Source organism: Ranitomeya imitator, chromosome 6 (assembly GCF_032444005.1).
Source record: "Ranitomeya imitator isolate aRanImi1 chromosome 6, aRanImi1.pri, whole genome shotgun sequence".
NCBI lineage: Eukaryota > Metazoa > Chordata > Amphibia > Anura > Dendrobatidae > Ranitomeya > Ranitomeya imitator.
The window spans coordinates 449,404,066-449,427,459 of record NC_091287.1 but is presented as its reverse complement, the minus strand read 5'-3'; the positions used below and the strand labels follow the sequence as shown (position 1 = coordinate 449,427,459).

The following is a 23,394-nucleotide window of genomic DNA, read 5'->3' as shown; positions in this document are numbered from 1 at the left end:
GCCCAGTCCTGAGGATCGCCACGCAAAAAAGAAATAACGATCCTAACTTGTTGAACTGGGTCACCAGAGGAGCGAGGTTTCAAAGCCAGAAATAGTTTACAATTATTTTTGCAACTCAGAAATTTAGTTCAATCTCCAAAAAACAAATCAGGAATAGGGATTCTCAGTTCTAACATAGAATTCTGAACCACAAAGTCTTGAATACTTTGTACTCTTGCCGTGAGCTGATCCACACATGAAGACAGACCTTTAATGTCCATTGCTACACCTGTGTCCTGAACCACCCAAATGTCTAAGGGAAAAAAAAGACAAAACACAGTGCAAAGAAAAAAAAAATGGTCTCAGAACTTCTTTTTTCCCTCTATTGAGAATCATTAGTACACGGCCTTCAGTACTGTTATGAAAGATAATTCAGAACCACAATGGACATAGAGGTCAGCGCACATACAGTGACCTGACAATAACCCAAAAAACAAGAACGAGCTCTGAGACGTGGGAACTCTGTTGACCGCAATCCCTGATCCTAACCAACAACACTAGAGACAGCCGTGGATTGCACCTAACGCTGCCTATGCAACTCGGCACGGCCTGAGAAACTAGCTAGCCTGAAGATAGAAAATAAGCCTACCTTGCCTCAGAGAGATACCCCAAAAGAAAAGGCAGCCCCCACATATAATGACTGTGAGTAAAGATGAAAAGACAAACGTAGAGATGAAATAGATTTAGCAAAGTGAGTCCCAACTTTCTGAACAGAGCGAGGATAGGAAAGGTAACTTTGCTGTCAACACAAAACCCTTCAAAAACCACGCAAAGGGGGCAAAAAGACCCTCCGTTCCGAACTAACGGCACGGAGGTACACCCTCTGCGTCCCAGAGCTTCCAGCAAGCAGAAAAAAACAAATTGACAAGCTGGACAGAAAAAAAAACAGCAAACAAATAGCAAAGAGGAACTTAGCTATGCAGAGCAGCAAGCCACAGGAACGATCCAGGAGGAAAACGGGTCCAACACTAGAACACTGACTGAAGGCCAGGATCAAAGCACTAGGTGGAGTTAAATAGGGAAGCACCTAACGACCTCACCACATCACCTGAGGAAGGAAACTCAGAAGCCGCAGTACCACTTTCCTCCACCAACGGAAGCTCACAGAGAGAACCAGCCGAAGTACCACTTGTGACCACAGGAGGGAGCTCTGCCACAGAATTCACAACAGCGCACCCAATGTCAGACACACCGTTGTAACATGAGGGGCCCTGGACCTGTACCGCTGGGCACGAGAGAGTGCCCCCCACCCCCCAGCTCAAACTGTGCTCTACCACTTGCAAAATTATCTGTCACTGCTCCACCGCTGTTTAGTCTATGCGCTGACATCCTTCAATGCCTGGCACTGACAATACCAATTTGTTGACATGTATGATGCTACTTAAAATATTCAGTGGCCCTGTCCTACATTTACACCAGTAAAAACTTTGCGCCAAATAACAATATCTGAAAGTCAGCAGAGGAGCCCACCCCTGTACCTAAGTATGCCACCCTTTTTTTTGTTTGTTTTGTTTTTATACAAGACATTAACATCTATGTATTATTTTGGAGTACTAACTGTGTTGTGAATTCTGTGGCTGAATTCACTCCTGTGGTCACAAGTGGTACTGCAGCTTCTGAGCTTCCTCCCTCAGGTGTTCTGGTGAGCTCGTTGGCTGCTTTGTTATTTAACTCCACCTGATTCTGTCTTCCTTGCTCCTTGTCAATGTTCCAGTGTTGGATCTGAGCTTCTGGATCTTTCCTGTGGCCTGCTGCTCTGCTTAGATAAGTGCTTTTTGCTTTTGTTGCTACTTTTTCTGTCCAGCTTGTCATTTCGTTTTGCTGGAAGCTCTGAGACGCAAAGGGTGTACCGCCGTGCCGTTAGTTCGGCACGGTGGGTCTTTTTGCCCCCTTTGCGTGGTTTTTTGCTTTAGGGTTTTTTGTAGACTGCAAAGTTCTCTTTGCTATCCTCGCTCTATCTAGAATATCGGGCCTCACTTTGCTGAATCTATTTCATCCCTATGTTTGTCTTTTCATCTTGCTAACAGTCATTATATGTGGGGGGCTGCCTTTTCCTTTGGGGTATTTCTCTGAGACAAGTCAGGCTTGTTTTTCTATCTTCAGGCTAGTCAGCTCCTCAGGCTGTGCCGAGTTGCATAGGTAGTGTCAGGCGCAATCCACAGCTGCCTTTAGTTGTGTTTAGGTTAGGTCTAGGTATTGCGGTCTACAGAGATTCCACGTCTCAGAGCTCGTTCTATTGTTTTTGGGTTATTGTCAGATCACTGTATGTGCTCTGATTGCTGGCACACTGTGTCACTGGATTGCCTACATAACACTGTGTCAGACACTCCTTCCAATTGTACTCCGCTGACCACACCAATGCTGCCTGTGTACCCCTGCAACATAATTGAAACTGCATTGAGCCTACTTTTTTTATGTTAGAAGACACAAAAGAGAATAGTAAAACCAAAAACACTCAGTTTGAAAAAATGTTGCAGTAATCCGCAAGTGCTAGTAAAAGATGTAAAAAAACAGGGTATTTGGTTGATACGTTTTTTGCAAAAAATGTATACTAAGCTGCTCTACCAAACTTCACGATATACCCTTATCAGAGCAGTCCTAACTAATGTATGCAATCCCTATCTGATGTATTTAAAAACCTGATCATCTGTATATTACCTATGTGAACAGGGTTCAGAGAGGAAAAATCCATGTGTGCATACAGGGTAGAACAGCTTTTGTGCAGATAGCCCAAGAGGAGTGGTGGAACTCCCCAGTCTTGTAGACACAAGAGAACATTTTTTCAAACGGAGTGTTTTTGGTTTTACTAGTCTCTTTTGTGTCTTCAGGTTTCTTGGTGGTGTGTGAACATGATCATACAGACTTGTTCACTGTGCAAGTAGCCCATGTGTTCCTGTTTCCATAATTGTTCACTGGCACAGGGCCCCTCATAGTACGCAAAAGTGTCGCTGCCGGTGGGAGGCGCCCCCGCCGTGCAAACACACCGCCGTACTTTGAGGGGCCCTGTTCCAGTGCCAATGCGAAGGAGTGGGCCCCCCCTGCTTGCTCAGGATCTCAGCACTTGCAAAGTTGAAATACTTACCTCTCCCTGCTCCACTGCCTTGACGTGGTCCAGATTTCCTGGGCCCACTAAATACTTGAACCAGCCATACCCCCCACAACTTTAGCCAAATGACCCCCAATGTCCAATGCCTAACTATTATTATAAGGTAAATTTAGATTGACAAGCTTCAGTACCAAGAATGGATGTTTTTGCCATTAAAATGGGCACTGTAGTTGTTTTCCTGGCCTCTACTCACTGCCGACTATGCTCCCCCATTGACTTGCATTGGGTTTCGTGTTTCGGTCGATCCCCGACTTTTCCCGATAATCGGCCGATTTCACTCGACTCTTGAGATAGTCGGGTTTCGCAAAACCCGACTCGACCCTAAAAAAGTAAAAGTCGCTCAACCCTAGTGGAGACCTTTATGTCTGTCAGTTATACATACGTTATATACAGTCTATAGATACATATTGGGCAAAAACTCAGTATGAGCAGAGAGACTGTACCGTATAGAATACAAGGGCAAAATCTGCACAGAAAACAGAGAAAACGTCTCATGTGAACAAAAACCTACTCATTAAAATGGAAGGAAACACAGAAACTGCGGCCACAAATGGATCATGTGTCGTCCATTACCATCAGTGACGGCTGTGGTCTGCAGGACAAGTAATGTGACCTGTACATTCAGTCTGTGCCCACAAGCAGCTCGCACACACTGACCGCTGCTACTGGTCGTGGCAGACATTGTTTTCACTGGTTTTCTGGGCACTTCAGTGGTTTCTGCGTATATTATACCGTGTACAGACGTATGTTTACAGTATACAGCTATATTATACAGTATACAGCCTATATTATACCGTGTACAGAAGTATATTTACAGTATACAGCTATATTATACAGTATACAGCCTATATTATAACGTATACAGAAGTATATTTGCAGTATACAGCTATATTATACAGTATACAGCCTATATTATACCGTATACAGAAGTATATTTACAGTATACAGCTATATTATACCGTATACAGCCTATATTATACAGTATACAGCCTATATTATACCGTATACAGAAGTATATTTACAGTATACAGCTATATTATACAGTATACAGCCTATATGGGGGGTGGGGTCAGAACAGTTAATAATTTAAGAAATAATTTAAGAAATAGAAGTACAGAGAGGAACATAAAGTGCATGTGTACTAATGCCAGAAGCCTCGCCAACAAAATGGACGAATTAGAACTAATGTTGTTGGAGCATAATTATGACATGGTGGGGATATCTGAGACATGGCTGGATGAGAGCCATGACTGGGCTGTTAACTTGCAGGGCTACAGCCTGTTCAGAAATGACCGTACAGATAAGCGAGGGGGAGGGGTGTGTCTATATGTAAAATCATCCTTAAAACCCATCCTGCGCGATAATATAGGTGAATTTAATGAAAATGTAGAATCCCTGTGGGTGGAGATAATGGGAGGGGGAAAAAATAATAAATTACTGATAGGGGTTTGTTATAAATCTCCAAAAATAATGGAAGCAATGGAGAATATCCTCGTAAAGCAAATAGATGAAGCTGCGACTCAAGGAGAAGTCATTATTATGGGGGACTTCAACTACCCTGAAATAGATTGGGGAATAGAAACCTGCAGTTCCAGCAAAGGTAATCAGTTTTTGACAATTATGAGAGACAATTACCTTTCACAACTGGTTCAGGACCCAACAAGAAGGGGGGCACTGCTAGACCTAATATTAACCAACAGGCCAGACCGCATAGCAAATATAAGGGTTGGGGGTCACTTGGGAAATAGCGATCACAAAATAATAAGTTTTCAAGTATCCTTTAAAAAGATGTGTACTAGAGGGGTTACAAGGACACTAAACTTCAGGAGGGCAAATTTCCAACGGATGAGAGAGGATCTTGGTGCAATTAACTGGGACGATATCCTGAGACACAAAAATACACAAAGAAAATGGGAGACGTTTATTAGCATCCTGGATAGGACCTGTGCACAGTATATACCGTATGGGAATAAACATACTAGAAATAGGAGGAAACCAATATGGCTAAATAGAGCTGTAAGGGGCGCAATAAGGGACAAAAAGAAAGCATTTAGAGAATTAAAGGAAGTAGGTAGTGAGGAGGCATTAAATAAATACAGAAAATTAAATAAATTCTGTAAAAAGCAAATCAAGGCAGCAAAGATTGAGACAGAGAGACTCATTGCCAGAGAGAGTAAAAATAATCCTAAAATATTCTTTAACTACATAAATAGTAAGAAACTAAAAAATGATAGTGTTGGCCCCCTTAAAAATAGTCTGGGTGAGATGGTGGATAAGGAAAAAGCCAATATGCTAAATGACTTTTTTTCATCAGTATTTACACAAGAAAATCCCATGGCAGACAAAATGTCTAGTGATAAAAATTCCCAATTAAATGTCACCTGCTTAACCCAGCAGGAAGTGCGGCGGCGTCTAAAAATCACTAAAATTGACAAATCTCCGGGCCCGGATGGGATACCCCCTCGAGTACTGCAGGAATTACCGTATATACTCGAGTATAAGCCGACCCGAGTATAAGCCGACCCCCCTAATTTTGCCACAAAAAACTGGGAAAACTTATTGACTCGAGTATAAGCCTAGGGTGGAAATGCAGCATTTACCGGTGAATTTCAAAAATAAAAATAGATCATTATTTCCCCATAGCTGTGCCATATAGTGCTCTGCACCGTTCATATTTCCCCATAGGTGTGAACCATATAGTGCTCTGCACCGTTCATTGTGCCCCCTAGCTGTGCCATATACGGTGCTCTGCACCGTTCACTGTGCCCCATAGCTGTGCCATATACGGTGCTCTGCACCGTTCACTGTGCCCCATAGCTGTGCTGTGCCATATACGGTGCTCTGCACCGTTCACTGTGCCCCATAGCTGTGCTGTGCCATATACGGTGCTCTGCACCGTTCACTGTGCCCCATAGCTGTGCTGTGCCATATACGGTGCTCTGCACCGTTCACTGTGCCCCATACATAGCTGTGCTGTGCCATATACGGTGCTCTGCACCGTTCACTGTGCCCCATAGCTGTGCTGTGCCATATACGGTGCTCTGCACCGTTCACTGTGCCCCATAGCTGTGCTGTGCCATATACGGTGCTCTGCACCGTTCACTGTGCCCCATACATAGCTGTGCTGTGCCATATACGGTGCTCTGCACCGTTCACTGTGCCCCATAGCTGTGCTGTGCCATATACGGTGCTCTGCACCGTTCACTGTGCCCCATAGCTGTGCTGTGCCATATACGGTGCTCTGCACCGTTCACTGTGCCCCATAGCTGTGCTGTGCCATATACGGTGCTCTGCACCGTTCATTGTGCCCCCTAGCTGTGCCATATACGGTGCTCTGCACCGTTCACTGTGCCCCATAGCTGTGCTGTGCCATATACGGTGCTCTGCACCGTTCACTGTGCCCCATAGCTGTGCTGTGCCATATACGGTGCCCTGCACCGTTCACTGTGCCCCATAGATGTTCCACATAAATTTGTGCTGCCGCTGCTACTGCCGCAATAAAGAAAAAAAAACACATACTCACCTCCCTTGATTGCAGCTCCCGGCGTCTCGTTCCGGCGCCTCCATCTTCCCGGCGTCTCTGCTCTGACTGATCAGGCAGAGGGCGCCGCGCACACTGTATGCGTCATCGCGCCCCCTGCCTGAACAGTCAGAGAGCAGAGACGCCGGGAAGATGGAGGCGCCGGCCGGGAAGATGGATCGGCGCCCGGCGGCTGGAACGAGGACAGGTGAATATGCTATACTCACCTAGTCCTGGCGATCCTCGCGCTGTCCCCTCCTGTCTTCGGTGCCGCAGCTTCTTTCTCTATCAGCGGTCACCGGCACCGCTGATTAGAGAAATGAATAAGCGGCTCCGCCCCTATGGGAGGTGGAGCCGCTTATTCATTTCTGTAATGAGCGGTCCCACGTGACCGCTGAAGAGAGGAAGAAACTGCAGCGCCGAAGCCCGTGGGACGGCAGGGACAGCGCGAGGATCGCTGGGACTAGGTAAGTATACCCCAGCGCCCTCAGCCCCTCACCCGCCGACCCCACCGCTACCGTGACTCGAGTATAAGCCGAGGGGGGCACTTTCAGCCCAAAAATTTGGGCTGAAAATCTCGGCTTATACTCGAGTATATACGGTAAGTACAGTCATTGATAGACCATTATTTTTAATCTTTAAAGACTCCATAATAACAGGGTCTGTGCCACAGGACTGGCGTATAGCAAATGTGGTGCCAGTATTCAAAAAGGGGACAAAAACTGAACTCGGAAATTATAGGCCAGTAAGCTTAACCTCTACTGTGGGTAAAATCCTGGAGGGCATTCTAAGGGACGCTATACTGGAGTATCTGAAGAGGAATAACCTCATGACCCAGTATCAGCACGGGTTTACTAGGGACCGTTCATGTCAGACTAATTTGATCAGTTTCTATGAAGAGGTAAGTTCCAGATTGGACCAAGGGAACCCAGTGGACGGAGTGTATATGGACTTTTCAAAAGCTTTTGATACGGTGCCACACAAAAGGTTGATACATAAAATGAGAATAATGGGGATAGGGGAAAATATGTGCAAGTGGGTTGAGAGCTGGCTCAGGGATAGGAAACAAAGGGTGGTTATTAATGGAGCACACTCGGACTGGGTAGCGGTTAGCAGTGGGGTACCACAGGGGTCAGTATTGGGCCCTCTTCTTTTTAACATATTTATTAATGACCTTGTAGGGGGCATTCAGAGTAGAATTTCAATATTTGCAGATGACACTAAACTCTGCAGGGTAATCAATACAGAGGAGGACAATTTTATATTACAGGATGATTTATGTAAACTAGAAGCTTGGGCTGATAAATGGCAAATGAGCTTTAATGGGGATAAATGTAAGGTCATGCACTTTGGTAGAAGTAATAAGATGTATAATTATGTGCTTAATTCTAAAACTCTGGGCAAAACCGTCAATGAAAAAGACCTGGGTGTATGGGTGGATGACAAACTTAAATTCAGTGGCCAGTGTCAGGCAGCTGCTACAAAGGCAAATAAAATAATGGGATGCATTAAAAGAGGCATAGATGCTCATGAGGTGAATATAATTTTACCTCTATACAAGTCACTAGTTCGACCACACTTAGAATACTGTGCACAGTTCTGGTCTCCGTTGTTTAAAGGGAACCTGTCACCCCGTTTTTTGAGATTGAGCTATAAATACTGTTAAATAGGGCCTGCGCTGTGTGTTCCTATAGTGTATGTAGTGTACCCCGATTCCCCATGTATGCTGAGAAATAACTTACCAAAGTCGCCGTTTTCGCCTGTCAATCAGGCTGGTCAGGTCGGGAGGGCGTGGTGACATCGGTGGTTCTTCCTCAGCTTTACGTTGGTGGCGTAGTGGTGTAGTGGTGAAGACACAGCGCGCGATCTGCGCTGTAATCCCTTGCATCGGTGGGGGCGGCCATCTTCCTGGGGCCGCGCGTGCGCAGATCGAGTGCTCTGCTGCACGGGGCTTCAGGAAAATGGCCGCGGGATGCCGCGCGTGCGCATTAGAGATCGCGGCGGCCATTTTCCCAAAGCCGAGTTTGCATCTCGGCTTTGGGAAAATGGCCGCCGCGATCTCTAATGCGCACGCGCGGCATCCCGCGGCCATTTTCCTGAAGCCCCGTGCAGCAGAGCACTCGATCTGCGCACGCGCGGCCCCAGGAAGATGGCCGCCCCCACCGATGCAAGGGATTACAGCGCAGATCGCGCGCTGTGTCTTCACCACTACGCCACTACGCCACCAACGTAAAGCTGAGGAAGAACCACCGATGTCACCACGCCCTCCCGACCTGACCAGCCTGATTGACAGGCGAAAACGGCGACTTTGGTAAGTTATTTCTCAGCATACATAGGGAATCGGGGTACACTACATACACTATAGGAACACACAGCGCAGGCCCTATTTAACAGTATTTATAGCTCAATCTCAAAAAACGGGGTGACAGGTTCCCTTTAAGAAAGACATAGCTGAACTAGAGCGGGTGCAGAGAAGAGCGACCAAGGTTATTAGAGGACTGGGGGGTCTGCAATACCAAGATAGGTTATTACACTTGGGGCTATTTAGTTTGGAAAAACGAAGACTAAGGGGTGATCTTATTTTAATGTATAAATATATGAGGGGACAGTACAAAGACCTTTCTGATGATCTTTTTAATCATAGACCTGAAACAGGGACAAGGGGGCATCCTCTGCGGTTGGAGGAAAAAAGGTTTAAGCATAATAACAGACGCGGATTCTTTACTGTAAGAGCAGTGAGACTATGGAACTCTCTGCCGTATGATGTTGTAATGAGTGATTCATTACTTAAATTTAAGAGGGGACTGGATACCTTTCTGGAAAAGTATAATGTTACAGGGTATATACACTAGATTCCTTGATAGGGCGTTGATCCAGGGAACTAGTCTGATTGCCGTATGTGGAGTCGGGAAGGAATTTTTTTCCCCGATGTGGAGCTTACTCTTTGCACATGGGTTTTTTTTTGCCTTCCTCTGGATCAACATGTTAGGGCATGTTAGGTTAGGCTATGGGTTGAACTAGATGGACATAGTCTTCCTTCAACCTTAATAACTATGTAACTATGTAACTATATTATACAGTATACAGCCTATATTATACCGTATACAGAAGTATATTTACAGTATACAGCTATATTATACAGTATACAGCCTATATTATACCGTATACAGAAGTATATTTACAGTATACAGCTATATTATACCGTATACAGCCTATATTATACAGTATACAGCCTATATTATACCGTATACAGAAGTATATTTACAGTATACAGCTATATTATACAGTATACAGCCTATATTATACAGTATACAGCCTATATTATACAGTATACAGCCTATATTATACCGTATACAGAAGTATATTATACAGTATACAGCCTATATTATACAGTATACAGCCTATATTATACCGTATACAGAAGTATATTTACAGTATACAGCCTATATTATACCGTATACAGAAGTATATTTACAGTATACAGCTATATTATACAGTATACAGCCTATATTATACAGTATACAGCCTATAATACCGTATACAGAAGTATATTTACAGTATACAGCTATATTATACAGTATACAGCCTATATTATACCGTATACAGAAGTATGTTTACAGTATACAGCTATATTATACCGTATACAGCCTATATTATACAGTATACAGTATATTTACAGTATACAGCTATATTATACAGTATACAGCCTATATTATACCGTGTACAGACGTATGTTCACAGTATACAGCTATATTATACCATGTACATAAGTATATTTACAGTATCTATAGAGCCTATATTATACCACCTACACACGTATATTATACAGTATACAGCTATATTATACAGTATATATATATATATATACATACACCCAGTGCCGGCCATGTATATACCGTACATACATACATTATTCAGTCTATATACCGTATACATAGGATACAGCAACCAGTGCTGACTAGTGATGTGACGTTCATGAACGAGCCGACTCAAAGAGCCGGCTCTTCCCTGTGAACGATATGAGCCGGCACCTATCAGTGAGCCGCTTGTTATCTAGTGGCTCTCTGCTCTCCTCCCTTCCCTGTGCTGCTGGTGGTGGAGGGGGAGGAGAGGAGCCAGGAGAGACTGTGCTGGAGGGGGAGAGAGGAAAGCTGCTGCTGAAAGTCCTGTAGGAGAGGAGTCGGCAGCAGCACAGTGTTATCTCATTCACCCGGCCAATACAGAAGCAGGATGTAAATGAATGCAGAACATGTGACCACAGAGCAGCCAGTCACAGCTCAAGTTTCACTTGTCCTCATGCACTGTCTTCTTACATCTTTGGCTACTTTCACACACTGCAATCCATCACAATGCGTAATTTTGCAGAAAAAACGCATCCTGCAAAAGTGTTTGCAGGATGCGTTTTTTCTCCATTGACTAACATTACGCAACGGATTGCCACACGTCGCAACTGTCGCGCGACGGTTGCGCCGTGTTGTGGCAGACCGTCGGCCGCAAAAAACGTTCCATGTAACTTTTTTGCAGCCGACGGATCGTCTTTCCGACGGCGCATGCGCGGCCAGAACTCCGCCCCCACCTCCCTGCACCTCACAATGGGGCAGCGGATGCGCTGAAAAGCAGCATCCGCTGCACCCGTTGTGCGGCGGAGACAACGCTAACGTTGGTAACCTCGGCCCGACGCACTGCGACGGGCCGAGCCCGACGCTAGTGTGAAAGAAGCCTTTATTGGCATCCTGCCCTGTGTTCAGTAGCAACATCAGTCCCTTCAGAGAGAATTTTCTCCAAAACAGGGCAGATAACCACAGAGAGAAGAAACCGGATCAGCCCGTCCAAACTGAGGCACTTAGTGTTTCTTAATGCCAATTTGTCCTAATGACCTTCTAAAAATGTTTCACTGTTAAGTTATACTGCTGTTTTGCACATTTTTTGCATTTGTTTGATGTTCTTATAATGAAAAATAATATAAACAATGTTAATCTGTTAACTAGAAGGTTTTGTGTCATTATTTTGGTGAGATTACTGAAGAGCCGATTCAAGAGCCGAAAGAGCCGATTCCCCAAAAAAACCCCGAAGTCCCATCACTAGTGCTGACGTCCTGACCAGGTGCAGCTCCTGTGCTGGCCGCTATGTGGCACTGCATGCAGACTGTGTACAGAGATACATGGACGTCACGTGTGTACAGCTGTAGCGTATACCTGCGTCCTGTAGAGACAGAGCCCGGCTCTCCGCAGCACCGTGTGCTACTCCCCGGCGGCTAGTGACTGCCCGGCTGCCAGTTTACGCTGCACATTCCCGCCAGATACACGACTCCGCCCTCTGCCTGGTCACTTCCTCCTCCAGGCAGCAGCACACACGGCAGTCACATCACACCGCGCTTCTCTCCAGTGTCGCCTCCTGCCGACCAGTCACCGATGCTACACCAAGGAGCTGCTGCTCAGCTACAGCTTTCTGTCCTCATTGGTGTGGGGTGTCATGAGACTACAGACAGGAAGCACAGCAGACAGTGCTGGACACAGCTATATGCGACTGTACCCTCTATGTATAGTGCTAAGCACACAGCTATATGCAACTGTACCCTCTATGTATAGTGCTAAGCACACAGCTATATGTGACTGTACCCTATACATACAGTGCTGGACACACAGCTATATGTGACTATCCTATACATACAGTGCTAAGCACACAGCTATATGTGACTGTACCCTATACAGACAGTGCTGGACACACAGCTATGTGTGACTGTACCCTATACATACAGTGCTGGACACACAGCTATATGTGACTATCCTATACATACAGTGCTAAGCACACAGCTATATGTGACTGTACCCTATACAGACAGTGCTGGACACACAGCTATGTGTGACTGTACCCTATACATACAGTGCTGGACACACAGCTATATGTGACTATCCTATACATACAGTGCTAAGCACACAGCTATATGTGACTGTACCCTATACAGACAGTGCTGGACACACAGCTATGTGTGACTGTACCCTATACATACAGTGCTGGACACACAGCTATATGTGACTATCCTATACATACAGTGCTAAGCACACAGCTATATGTGACTGTACCCTATACAGACAGTGCTGGACACACAGCTATGTGTGACTATACCCTATACATACAGTGCTGGACACACAGCTATATGTGACTATCCTATACATACAGTGCTAAGCACACAGCTATATGTGACTGTACCCTATACAGACAGTGCTGGACACACAGCTATGTGTGACTGTACCCTATACATACAGTGCTGGACACAGCTATATGCGACTGTACCCTCTATCTATAGTTCTAAGCACACAGCTATATGTGACTGTACCCTATACATACAGTGCTGGGCACACAGCTATATGTGACTGTATCCTATACATACAGTGCTAAGCACACAGCTATATGTGACTGTACCCTATACATACAGTGCTGGACACACAGCTATATTTGACTGTACCCTATACATACAGTGCTGGACACAGCTATATGCGACTGTACCCTCTATGTATAGTGCTAAGCACACAGCTATATGTGACCGTACCCTATGCATACAGTGCTGGGCACACAGCTATATGTGACTGTATCCTATACATACAGTGCTAAGCACACAGCTATATGTGACTGTACCCTATACATACAGTGCTGGACACACAGCTATATTTGACTGTACTCTATACATACAGTGCTGGACACAGCTATATGTGACTGTACCCTATATATATATATATATATATAGTGCTAGGCACACTGCTATTTGTGACTGTGCTCTATACATACAGTGCTGGGCACACAGCTATATGTGACTGTACTCTATACATACAGTGCTGGGCACACAGCTGAGAGCGGGGAGGCCACAGAGGAGGGTGTTGCAGTAATCGAGGTGGGAAATGATGAGGGCATGCACAAGAGTTTTAGTAGATTTAGGGCTGAGGAAGGGACGGATTCTGGCAATATTTTTGAGTTGGAGGTGGCAAGAGTTTGGACGTGCGGTTTGAAGGGCAGGGCAGAGTCGAGAGTTACCCCGAGGCAGCGGATTTCAGGCGCGGGAGAGAGTGTGATGCCGTTTACCATAATAGACAGGTCAGGTAGGGGGGATACGTGAGATGGGGGAAAGATGATGAGTTCGATTTTGTCTACATTGAGTTTTATTAACCCCTTCCCGACCTGTGACACAGCGTATGCGTCATGAAAGTCGGTGCCAATCCGACCTGTGACGCATATGCTGTGTCACAGAAAGATCGCGTCCCTGCAGATCGGGTGAAAGGGTTAACTCCCATTTCACCCGATCTGCAGGGACAGGGGGAGTGGTAGTTTAGCCCAGGGGGGGTGGCTTCACCCTCCCCGTGGCTACGATCGCTCTGATTGGCTGTTGAAAGTGAAACTGCCAATCAGAGCGATTTGTAATATTTCACCTAAAAAACTGGTGAAATATTACAATCCAGCCATGGCCGATGCTGCAATATCATCGGCCATGGCTGGAAACACTAATGTGCACCCACCCCACCCATCGCCCCCCCAGCCCCCCGATCTGTGGTCCGCTCCCCTCCGTCCTGTGCTCCGCTCCCCCGTCCTCCTGTCCGCTCCCCCCGTGCTCCAATCACACCCCCCGTGCTCCAATCAAACCACCCCGCACTCCGATCCCCCCCCCCGCACAGCGATCCCCCCCCGTGCTCCGATCCACCCCCCCCGCACAGCGATCCCCCACCCCGTGCACCAATCCCTCACCCCGTGTTCCGATCCACCCCCCGTGCTCCAATCCACCCCCCCGTGCTCCGACGCCCCCTCCCCCCGTGCCCTGATCTCCCCCCCCTTATACTTACCCGGCCTCCCGGTGTCCGTCCGTCTTCTTTGCTGGGCGCCGCCATCTTCCAAAATGGCGGGCGCATGTTTAGTGCGCCCGCCGAATCTGCCAGCCGGCAGATTCGTTCCAAAGTGCGTTTTGATCACTGAGATATAGCCTATCTCAGTGATCAAAATAAAAAAAATAGTAAATGACCCCCCCCCCCCCCCCCCCCTTTGTCACCCCCATAGGTAGGGACAATAAAAAAAAATAAAGAATTATTTTTTTTTTGTTCCACTAATGTTGGGGTAAGAACTAGGGGTAGGGTTAGGGGTAGGGGTAGGGTTAGGGGTAGGGTTAGGGTTAGGGGTAGGGTTAGGGGTAGGGTTAGGGGTAGGGTTAGGGGCAGGAATGTCCACATGTATTCTGGTCCTCTGCGGATTTTTCCGCAGAGGATTTGATAAATCCGCAGTGCTAAACCGCTGTGGATTTATCGCAGATTTACCGTGGTTTTTCTGCGCATTTCACTGCGGTTTTACAACTGCGATTTTCTATTTGAGCAGTTGTAAAGCCGCTGCGGAATCCGCAGAAAGAAGTGACATGCTGCGGAATGTAAACCGCTGCGTTTCCGTGCAGTTTTTCTGCAGCATGTGTACAGCGATTTTTGTTTCCCATAGGTTTACATTGAACTGTAAACTCATGGGAAACTGCTGCGGATCCGCAGCGTTTTCCGCAGCGTGTGCACATACCTTTAGAATTAGGCTATGTGCACACGGTGCGGATTTGGCTGCGGATCCGCAGCAGTGTTCCATCAGGTTTACAGTACCATGTAAACATATGGAAAACCAAATCCGCTGTGCCCATGGTGCGGAAAATACCACGCGGAAACGCTGCGTTGTATTTTTCGCAGCATGTCAATTCTTTGTGCGGATTCCGCAGCGTTTTACACCCGTTCCTCAATAGGAATCCGCAGGTGAAATCCGCACAAAAAACACTGGCAATCCGCGGTAAATCCGCAGGTAAAACGCAGTGCCTTTTACCCGCGGATTTTTCAAAAATGGTGCTGAAAAATCTCATACGAATCCGCAACATTAGCACATAGCCTTAGGGTTAGGGTTGGAATTAGGGTTGTGGTTAGGGTTAGGGGTGTGTTGGGGTTAGGGTTGTGGTTAGGGGTGTGTTGGGGTTAGGGTTGTGATTAGGGTTACGGCTACAGTTGGGATAAGGGTTAGGGGTGTGTTGGAGTTAGAATTGAGGGGTTTCCGCTGTTTAGGCACATCAGGGGGTCTCCAAACGCAACATGGCACCACCATTGATTCCAGCCAATCTTGTATTCAAAAGGTCAAATGGTGCTCCCTCACTTCCGAGCCCCGACGTGTGCCCAAACAGTGGTTTACCCCCACATATGGGGTACCAGCATACTCAGGACAAACTGCGCAACAATTAATGGGGTCCAATTTCTCCTGTTACCCTTGAGAAAATAAAAAATTGCTTGCTAAAACATAATTTTTGAGGAAAGAAAAATGATTTTTTATTTTCACGGCTCTGCGTTGTAAACGTCTGTGAAGCACTTGGGGGTTCAAAGTGCTCACCACATATCTAGATTAGTTCCTTGGGGGGTCTAGTTTCCAAAATGGGGTCACTTGTGGGGGGTTTCTACTGTTTAGGCACACCAGGGGCTCTGCAAACGCAACGTGACGCCCGCAGACCATTCCATCAAAGTCTGCATTTCAAAAGTCACTACTTCCCTTCTGAGCCCCGACGTGTGCCCAAACAGTGGTTTACCCCCACACATGGGGTATTAGCGTACTCAGGAGAAACTGGACAACAACTTTTGCGGTCCAATTTCTCCTGTAACCCTTGGGAAAATAAAAAATTCTGGGCTAAAAAATTATTTTTGAGGAAAGAAAACGTATTTATTATTTTCACGGCTCTGCGTTATAAACTTCTGTGAAGCACTTGGGGGTTCAAAGTGCTCACCTCACATCTAGATAAGTTCCTTTGGGGGTCTAGTTTCCAAAATGGGGTCACTTGTGGGGGGTTTCTACTGTTAAGCCACATCAGGGGCTCTGCAAACGCAACGTGACGTCCGCAGAGCATTCCATCAAAGTCTGCATTTCAAAACGTCACTACTTCACTTCCGAGCCCCAGCATGTGCCTAAACAGTGGTTTACCCCCACATATGGGGTATCAGCGTACTCAGGAGAAACTGGACAACAACTTTTGGGGTCAAATTTGTCCTGTTACCCTTGGGAAAATAAAAAATTGCGGGCTAAAAAATCATTTTTGAGAAAACAATTTTTTTTTTTTATTTTCATGGCTCTGCGTTATAAACTTCTGTGAAGCACTTGAGGGTTCAAAGTCCTCACCACACATCTAGATTAGTTCCTTTTGGGGGTCTAGTTTCCAAAATGGGGTCACTTGTGGGGGAGCTCCAATGTTTAGGCACACAGGGGCTCTCCAAACGCGACATGGTGTCCGCTAATGATTGGAGCTAATTTTCCATTTAAAAAGCCAAATGGCTTGCCTTCCCTTCTGAGCCCTGCCGTGCGCCCAAACAGTGGTTTACCCCCACATATGGGGTATCTGCGTACTCAGGACAAACTGGACAACAACATTTGTGGTCCAATTTCTCCTATTACCATTGGCAAAATAGGAAATTCCAGGCTAAAAAATCATTTTTGAGAAAAGAAAAATTATTTTTGATTTTCATGGCTCTGCATTATAAACTTCTGTGAAGCACCTGGGGGTTTAAAGTGCTCAGTATGCATCTAGATAAGTTCCTTGGGGGGTCTAGTTTCCAAAATGGGGTCACTTGTGGGGGAGCTCCAATGTTTAGGCACACAGGGGCTCTCCAAACGCGACACGGTGTCCACTAACAATTGGAGCTAATTTTCCATTCAAAAAGTCAAAAGGCGCGCCTTCCCTTCCGAGCCCTGCCGTGTGCCCAAACAGTGGTTTACCCCCACATATGAGGTATCGGCGTACTCGGGAGAAATTGCTCAACAAATTTTAGGATCCATTTTATCCTATTGCCCATGTGAAAATGAAAAAATTGAGGCGAAAAGAAATTTTTTGTGAAAAAAGTCGTAGTTACTCACCGATAACGGTGTTTCTCAGAGCCCATGACAGCACTACGGAGAAAGGGGATCCGCCCTTCAGGGACAGGAAACCTACAGATAAAAGGGCGGTACCTCTCCCTCGCATCAGTTGGTTTACAGAGCATCGGAGGACCTCCAGGTTAGTTTACAACAGAGAAAAAATCATATTACAACATTTCTTAAAAGAGGAACCCCGTGCCTATACTCATACTATATACACTATATAAATTATATGTAATTAAAGGTGCTCACCGCACACGTGATGGGAGGGAATAAGCGAGTGCTGTCATGGGCTCCGAGAAACACCGTTATCGGTGAGTAACTACGACTTTCTCGGTCTCCCATGACAGCACTACGGAGAGAATTGCAGAGACTAAGCTTAGGGAGGGACCACCGCCTGGAGAACCCTTCGTCCGAAGGTTAAGTCAGACACAGAGGCTAGATTTAATCTATAGTGTCTAAAAAAGGTCGATGGTGATGACCAGGTGGCCGCTTTACAGATTTGCTCTATTGATACCTCTGACCTCTCAGCCCATGAGGTAGCTACTGCTCTTGTGGAATGTGCTCTTATACCATCTGGGATCTCATTCCCCGAGGATGAATATGCCAAGACTATCGCCTCCTTTATCCACCTCGCCAAAGTACCCTTGGATGCCCGAAATCCTTTTCTGGGACCCTGGAAACAGATAAACAGAGAGCCTTCCTTCCTATACTCTCTGGTGGAATCTAAATATTGGATTAGGCACCTTCTGACGTCTAGATTATGGAAGTTCTGCTCTTTCTCATTTTTTGGGTTTGGACAAAAGGATGGCAGGGAGACTTCTTGTGACCTATGGAATTTTGATGCCACTTTTGGCAAATAGGCCGGGTCAGGTCTAAGAGTGACTCTATCATCTAATATTTTAGTGAAGGGTGGATTAGAGGATAAGGCTTGAATGTCACTTATTCTGCGTGCGGATGTTAACGCTACCAAGAGAATGGTTTTAAGTGATAGAGTTTTAATGGGAATAGTCTCTATGGGTTCGAATGGAGGACCCGTTAACGCCGAGAGGACTAAATTTAAGTCCCATGAGGGCACTTTCTGAGCGACTAATGGCTTTGATCTTGTCACCGCCTTAACAAATCTAATTATCCATGGGTTGGCCGCAATATTATGATTATAGAGTGCTCCTAGAGCTGCTATTTGTACTTTAAGAGTACTAACCGACAACCCCTGTTCCAGACCTTTTTGTAGGAACTCCAGTATTTTAGGAATTGAGGGCCCATCTTGGACTTTTACTTTGGAGACGGACAGAAATTTTTTCCAAGTTTTCCCATATATTCTAGTAGTGATGGGTTTTCTACTTTTTAACAACGTGGTGACTAAGTTATCTGAGAAACCCCTTTCTTTTAATAGTCCCCGTTCAAAAACCAGGCTGTCAAATGTAAGTTCGATTCCTGTGGGTGGAAGATCGGCCCTTGATGTAGAAGGTCTGGTATATTCGGCAGGACCCATGGGTCCGAGACCGAAAGCATCCTCAGCCAGGAGAACCACGTCCTTTTTGGCCAGAACGGGGCTATGAGGATCATTTTCGCTTTGTCCTCTCTGACTTTCCGAATGACTGCCGGGATCAGAATAGTTGGAGGAAAAGCATAAGTTAATTTTTGAGTCCACGGAATCATAAAGGCATCTAGAGCCTGTGGATTCCCTACCGGGTTCAGTGAGCAGAATTTGTTCACCTTTTTGTTTTTGTAATTGGCGAATAGATCTATTGTCGGTGCTCCCCACATTTTTGTGATCTGATCGTAGATGGATTGTTTTAGGGACCACTCGCCTTGTTTTAACAGCGATCGACTCAGGTAATCTGCTCTCTCGTTGTTTGAACCCTGAATGTGTAGCGCAGAGAGGGATAGTAGATTTTCTTCTGCAAGGTTGAAAATTTTGGCTGAAGAACTCATGAGTGCCTGAGACCTTGTTCCTCCCTGGTGGTTTATATACGCTACAGTCACTTTGTTGTCCGAAAAGATTCGGACATGATGTCCCTGAATATAGGTCAGAAAAGAAAGAAGAGCCTGAAGCACTGCCCAAAGTTCTTTTTGATTTGAGGATGCTGATATTTCCTGAACTGACCAGGTTCCCTGAGCCACTCTGTCCCCCATGTGAGCCCCCCACCCTGTGGGACTCGCATCGGTTGTTATCACCCGGGATATTTGTGTCACCCAAGGAACTCCCTTTGATAAGTTTTGTCTTTCTGCCCACCAACGAAGGGAATGAATAACTGAGGAATTCAGGGTGATTCGACTTTCCAATTTGTCCTTTAGTATTGACTGCCATTCGAGTACGTGCCACTGAAGTTCTCTTGTGTGGAACTGTGCGAAGGGTATCGCTGGTAGGCATGAGGACAGAGAGCCTAGTAGTGACATTGCTCTCCTTAGAGTCATGGAAGGATGGTGAAAGGTTCGCGCTATCATGGCTAATATGTTGTCTTTTTTGGGGTTTGGAAGTCGGCATTCTTGGACCCGGGAGTCTAATGTCAGACCTAGGAACTCCTGTACTTGACAGGGTTCCAACTTTGATTTTTTTAAGTTTATGAGCCACCCCAAGTCCGTCAAGATAGTCATTACCCGGTCCCTCTGTTCTTTGCAACTTTGGGCCGAGTTGCTTACGATGAGAAAGTCGTCTAGGTAAGGGACTATTAATATATTTTGTTCCCTTATGTGGGCCATCATTTCCGCTATTACCTTCGTGAATATTCGAGGAACTATAGAGATTCCGAACGGAAGAGCTCTGTACTGAAAAAATCTTAATTGTCCTTTTATGGGAACTGCCAATCTCAGGAATTTTTGAGACTGATTGTGGATGGGCACATGATAATATGCATCGGTTAGGTCTATCACGACCATGTAGCAATTCGGAAACAGGATTTTTATGGTGGACTTTATTGTTTCCATTTTGAATTTGTAATTTTTTACGTATTTGTTCAGGTTTTTTAGATTTATAATGGTCCGAAAGGACCCGTCGGGTTTTGGTACTAAAAAAAGAGGAGAGAAAAACCCTTCTCCTACTTCCTGAGGAGGGATTTCTTGAATCACAGATTTTTGCAGTAGGGAAATAATTTCTCTCTCTAAAGCTGCTTGTTCTGCCACTGAAGATCTTATTTTCGTTTCTATGTACTTCCGGGGAGGAAAAGAAATAAAATCTATTTTTAGACCGTACTGTATGATGTTTAGAATCCAGGTGTTGTTGGATATTTTCTTCCAGGCGGGAAGGAATGATGTGAGTCTTCCCCCTACCGTAGGCACAATGTCATTTGGAGGGTTTTTTGTCGCGAGAGGTGTTGCCAAAGAGGTAACCTCTATCCCTTCTCCTGCCTTCTTCCCATTTATTCTGCTCCCTGGGGGGTCTGCGGCGGAAAAATCTCCGATTCCGAAAGGACTGCCTGAATGGGGCTGGGCCCAGATTTGGAAACCCCTTCTTTTTGTCTCCTGCTTTTTGGAGGATATCATCCAGGGTCTCTCCAAACAGAAAATTTCCTTCACACGGAATAGAACATAGCTTTAGCTTTGTCTGGAGATCCCCAGGCCAGCTTTTGAGCCATAAGGTTCTTCTGGCTGCGTTGGAGAGAGCAGCGGCCTTAGATGTTAACCGTACGGAGTCTGCCGAGGAGTCCGCCAGGAATGCTGCTGCTGCTCTAATTGCAGGGATAGAATCCAGTAATTTATTCCTGGGTAGCCCGTCTCTAATTTGACTCTCTAATTGATCAATCCACACCATCAGAGATCTGGATGTGCAGGTAGCCGCAACAGTAGGCCTCAAGCTACCCCCAGCCGATTCCCATGCCCCTTTAAGAAATGTGTCTGCTTTCTTATCTAAAGGGTCTCTGAAGGTACCCATGTCCTCGAACGGGAGCGCAAATTTTTTCGAGGCTTTTGCCACCGCTACATCCAACTTTGGTGCCTTATCCCAGGAAGTGGATGCGTCATCTTCAAAGGGATACTTCCTTTTAAGCGAGGGCACCGAAGAGTTTCTCCTATCTGGTTTTTCCCATTCTTTTTTAATTAGGGATTGGACATTGGGATTTAAGGGAAAGGTTTTCCGTTTTTTTTTTGTCCCAAGCCACCAAACATTACGTCTTGGGCTGTTTTATCAGGTTTAGGCTCCTCCACCCCCATAGTAGCCCTAACGGCTCTCACTAAGGCATCCACTTCCTCGAGTGGAAAACAATGTCGGCCTGAATCTTCCTCGGAGGAGGATAGGGAGGAGTCAGAATCGTCCGAATCTGCGTCTTCAGATGAGGATCGGACAGAGTGGGATTGTACTGTTTCCTTTACTTTATCTTTTCCTTTTTTGGAGGAAGATACAGCATTCTGAACCTCAGATCTAATAATATTTTTTAGCTCGGATGCAAAGTCGGGAGTCTCCTCACATAGCACACGCTGGATACATGATTTACAAAGCTTTTTGTCCCAGGCTACTGGTAAAGCTTTGTCATAGTTGGGGCAGGATTTGTTTTTCCTTTTCTCCAACTTCTTCTTTCCCTATTAAGGGAGAAGAGGGAGCCCTATTATAATATATACTTTCACGAAGATCAACTCACCATTCGGACGTGCAGGCAGGTACCGGTTCTGGAGGGGGCCCTGGGTCTGGAATGGAAGGTTCCCGAGGAGGTGAATTAGTCTTCGCAGCAGACCTGCTGCGCTGTGTAGAACGGCTGCTAGACCCACTCCTAGCGCTCTAAGGGTCTGTCTTCTTATGGTGCTGCTGCCTCGGCTGCAGCTCCTGTGGATCGCTGTCTTCCATGATTTATAGGGAGATGGTGCGACAACTATGTGTGCACCATCTCCCTATTTGTATTTGGCGCCACCTCCGGCGTTCCCCGCACTTCCGGTCCTGCGTCACGTCCTCCAGGGAGAAGAGAATCTACCGCGCATGCGCACGGCGATGACCCGGAAGTCCTGCCGCATTTCCGGAGCGGCGGCCATCTTAGTACACCCGGAGCGTGCGCTTATCGGCACAGGAGCTCCGGGTGATCCAGCGCCCCTTCCTCTCATCAGAATCGGCGGCGTTCTCCCTCCGCTCACCCTGAAGAACCCCTCGGTTCCAGCGGTGGCGGCTTCGGGAGCCGGACAAGTCGCGGCAGGAGCCTCCTCGCTGCCGCAACTCGACCGCCCGGTCCCGGTCCATCGGTCTTCATAACAGGTACCACCGGAAAGAGGTTCCCTGTTCAGGGACAGGAAACCAACTGATGCGAGGGAGAGGTACCGCCCTTTTATCTGTAGGTTTCCTGTCCCTGAAGGGCGGATCCCCTCTCTCCGTAGTGCTGTCATGGGAGACCGAGAAAAAGTACTTTTTCATTTTTACGGATCAATTTGTGAAGCACCTGGGGGTTTAAAGTGCTGACTAGGCATCTAGATAAGTTCCTTGGGGGGTCCAGTTTCCAAAATGGGGTCACTTGTGGGGGAGCTCCAATGTTTAGGCACACAGGGTCTCTCCAAACGCGACATGGTGTCCGCTAACGATGGAGATAATTTTTCATTCAAAAAGTCAAATGGCGCTCCTTCCCTTCCGAGCCTTACCATGTGCCCAAACAGTGGTTTACCCCCACATGTGAGGTATCGGTGTACTCAGGAGAAATTGCCCAACAAATGTTAGGATCCATTTTATCCTGTTGTCCATGTGAAAATGAAAATATTGAGGCTAAAATAATTTTTTTGTGAAAAAAAATACTTTTTCATTTTTACGGATCAATTTGTGAAGCACCTGGGGGTTTAAAGGGCTCACTATGCATGTACATAAGTTCCTTGGGTCGTCTAGTTTCCAAAATGGGGTCACTTGTGGGGTAGCTCCAATGTTTAGGCA

General features: G+C 46.2%; 1 protein-coding gene across 3 annotated transcripts in view; it reads right to left on the bottom strand.

The window, feature by feature from the left end:
• ORC5 (origin recognition complex subunit 5) overlaps window positions 1–12,054 on the bottom strand; it is a 64,555-nt gene extending 52,501 nt beyond the window's left edge. For 2 of the 3 annotated variants that reach the window (XM_069731447.1, XM_069731449.1), the window contains exon 1: window positions 11,861–11,998. The gene's annotated coding sequence lies outside the window, so the exon portion shown is untranslated. Of the gene's footprint in view, window positions 1–11,860 lie in introns of all 3 variants that reach the window. The other variant, XM_069731448.1, reaches the window with a different exon arrangement.
• Window positions 12,055–23,394: the final 11,340 nt, after the last annotated feature.